This window comes from Octodon degus, unplaced genomic scaffold, assembly GCF_000260255.1.
Source record: "Octodon degus isolate 3935 unplaced genomic scaffold, OctDeg1.0 scaffold00001, whole genome shotgun sequence".
Taxonomy (NCBI): Eukaryota; Metazoa; Chordata; class Mammalia; order Rodentia; family Octodontidae; genus Octodon; species Octodon degus.
The window spans coordinates 23856087-23860026 of record NW_004524577.1 but is presented as its reverse complement, the minus strand read 5'-3'; the positions used below and the strand labels follow the sequence as shown (position 1 = coordinate 23860026).

The following is a 3940-nucleotide window of genomic DNA, read 5'->3' as shown; positions in this document are numbered from 1 at the left end:
CAAACATCTTAGGCATAACATGGAACAGGTATTTTTCATCAAGTATTGATATGTTGAACTTTAAGTCCCTACAGAATATGATGAAAAAACATTTTAAAATTAGAAAATATTTTTTAAAATAGGGATAAAGAATTATATACTTCTTATGTTTACACATAAATCCAAAAATCTAATCATGTACAACCTTGAAGCAGGACAGTCCCACAACATTCTTTTTCCTGTCTCTTGCTTTCATTCACCACCCCCTTCTTTTTGAACAACCATCTACCTGAGAGATAGCACAGCAGCACCTGGCATGTCATGACAAGTAGCCTGTATTCAGAAGACCAGAATGACAGGCACTACAAGCATGAAACTACTATTACAGATTACTATCTTCTGTGCAGTTGCTTAGTTCACAGGTAACAGTATATATAGTTAGTCAGTGTGAGAATCTTTCCAATTAACTTCTACATTCAAATATCTTCTAGAGATTCTCAGGATAATTGCCTTGACCATCTTGTACATATAACTGTATGGCTTGTCACTGTCATGTTTCCTAGCTCTTCTTCTTTCCTTCTCAGAATGACTATTATTAAGACATCAAATAATAACAAATACTAGCAAGGCTTCATGGAGAAAAAGGAATCTTGCTTCATTGTTGATAACAATCTACACTAGTATAACCACATGGAAATAAATATAGAGATTCTCAAAAACTTTAATAAGGAAATTCCAATTGACATAGTTATTCCCTGTTAGATATCTTCTCAAAAGAGTTAAAGATACCACATTACATTGTACAAGCATACCCATGTGTATAAATACACAATTTGTAATAGCTACCTCTTGAAAGCAGCCTACCAGCAGATGCATAGGTAAAGGAAGTGTGGTATTTATACACAGCAAAATACTGCTTGGCTATTTAAAAAGGATAAATGTGAGTCATTTGTAGGAAAATTGCTGCATGTTGAAGCCATAATTTTAAGTGAGATAAGTCAGCACACAAGTTTAAATATTATATGGTTTCTTTTACATGAGAAACCCAAAGTATAATAAATTAAGCAAGAAAATAAGAAATAAAGAAAAACAGAGAGGTAGAACTTTTGTAAATAGGTGGGACACCAAGACATGAAGAAGGAGGGAATGGCAAGGAAAGGACGAGAAGGAAAAGTAAATAGAATTAAGATATATCATGTTAGTTCATGTTATGTGCCATGTAGTAACTCCCAGTAATGAATGGAAGCATCAGGTTTCACAAACATATACTAATCAAAACTAAATGTAAAAACTTTTGAAAACATATTTGTCAAACCCAAAATCACATAGATCTTTCTCCTGTTTTCTTCTAGAAGTTTACAAGTTTTACAATTTTAAGTTTTAGGGTTTTGTATAACGTGTGATATATCTGCCAAGTATTATTTCTTTTTTGTTTCAAAAATGGACATCCACTTGCTCCTGCACTTTTATCCTTTTTTTAATGAATGACTATTGTACTTTGTCACAAATCAATTGATTATGTATTTGCTATTTATAGGTGTACTTCTGCATTCCCAGTTCTGTTCCATTACCCCATATGTATGTCATTTTATTAATTCTACCCTTTTTTATTACTCCAACTTTGTAATATGCTTTAAAATTGGATAGAGGGAGTCCTGTTTGTTCTTTTTTAAAATTCATTTGTCTACTCTGGTTTGCTTCCTATCCATACAAATTTTAAAATGAGCTTATCAAAATCAATAAGAAAATATCACTGAAGTTTTAGGAGGAGTTGTGTTAACTCTAAAGTTCAAACTGGGCAAAATTGACAACTTTGGTATGTGTGTGATGTTACAGATTGGATCCAGAGCCTCTACACTAAGCTATATCCCAACCCTTTCTTTTTTTTCATTTATTTTACTTTTATTGGTACATGTTTCTAGTACATGCTGATTACATTTATTACAGGGAATTGATACATATATGTAAAACATTTTAATTATTTTTCATTTTTCTTCCATCCCATCTTGTTTTGCCAACACCCAGTTCATTTATTTATTTTTTATTAATTTTATTGAGAAACAAATAGCAATGAGACAGTTTCAAAACCGATTAGTAGGACAGTTTCAATAATTAATACATTGCATATTGTTGTCTTTGTAGTGGTTATTCATAGTACAAGAGGCAGACATGATATCCAGTCCAAACACTATTAGTCCAAATCTTTCTTCTCATTGAATTAAGGTAACCAAAGCATATAGAACTCCAGCCAATCCTTTTTTATTTTGTATTCTGAGACAGGGTCTCACTTAGTCAATAAAGTTGCCCAGACTGGGCTCAACATGGTACTCCTTCTGCCTCATATTGCCCGAGTTCCAAGTATAGTGCAGATCTCGAAATTCCTGGAGTAAAGGACAGTGGAGGATAAGGAAATGAAGACAAGAGTCAGAATGAAAACCCTGAGTTCAGATGGAGCCCCTCTTCAGATGGGAGGAAAGGAAATGTTCAGTGACTGCTGAGTGTTTATACACTTGGGAGACTGCTGTTAGTTGGAACCCCTCTGGCTAGCAACTTGATTGCTTAGCTCACCTTGGGGCACCTCATTCTTGGAGCTAGAAAAGCTTATCCCCATGGTCCGCCATGGGTGCTCTGCACATGGGATCAATCTCTAGCTTTAGCTGCTTTTGTAGTTGCAAGTGATGAGTGGTCAGATGAAGGTGGAGAAGCTATGTTTGGGGGACTCTACAGAAGACCTTCTCATTCTATCTGAGTGAACTTGCTCTTTTAGGCTAAACACTCCCAGTCCAAGGATTTCAGGTCCCTTCCTTCAGAATTTTCACCCTATACAGTTCACTAACCCATATCAGTAGTCAATTATCCATGTACCTGGCAACTGTCAGAAGGTGTTAGTGATTTGAGTTTCTCTTAGATAACAATTATTATAGCACTGTTTTATACATCTTTTGGCTATACTTTTCTTCTGGATGTTCAAGATCAAGTTAAAGTAAAACCAAAATTAATTATAATTAATTATTTGTTGTCCATTAAGTTTCCTCAGGATTTACCCTAAAACCATATATAGCACCAGTTAGATCTTTTGTCAGTTTCAGCTGTCTAAATGAGTGAGAACCATTGCTTGACCAAGTTGCTTTCTGTGAGAGCTTGGGAGATTTTTCTCTCCTCACAACTCTCCTGAGACACACTGTGCACTGTAGATCTCCCACTTCTGTGGTCCAACAATTTCCTTGGTCTTCTTCAGAACACTGAAGAATCACTGAGTTGTAGGATGTCACAGCAGAGCTTCTCTTATGTCATGGGTTGCCACTGATCTTGAGGATTGGTGCCAAAATATTGATGTCCTCTTAACCTTCTATCTTTCTAGTTTTTGGTCTCCAAACCTCAGTAGTTGAACCTCAAGAAGAGAAGTTTAATAACATTCCATTGTAATGAAAGCAGTCTACTTAACTATTATAATTTTATTTGAATATCAAGGAACACAAAATACAATGTAAAACCATTATTTTATGCAAACCATGGATGTTTTATCACTTGAATCCCTAGAAAATGTTAACAGTTACATAGCTTTATACAGAAAGCTTCAAATCAAAATCCATATATAATATTGTAACATGATGATGTTTTGTAATGCATCTAAATTTTTTTTAAGGATTTAATAACTTTTTTTTTCAAAGTTTTATTGACAAACAGATAGCAATGAGACAGTTTCAAATCATATCGGAAGGACAGTTTCAACAAATAATACACTGCATATATTCTTCTTAGTGGTTAATTGTTGTACAAGATGAGGAATTGTGATCCCATTTACAAACACCATTAGAACAAATCATTCCATTCATTAAGAGAATGCAACTATATATCTATCCCAACCTCTTTCAATACACAGATACAAAATGGACATTCATCGGTATACCCCATTTTTTCTAAGTTCCGTTATTGAATATTATAGGTGTGTAAACTCAGC

At 34.3% G+C, this 3940-nt stretch overlaps 1 pseudogene; it reads right to left on the bottom strand.

The window, feature by feature from the left end:
* LOC101572182 overlaps positions 1-2590 on the bottom strand; it is an 82741-nt pseudogene extending 80151 nt beyond the window's left edge.
* Between the last annotated feature and the right edge of the window lie 1350 nt (positions 2591-3940).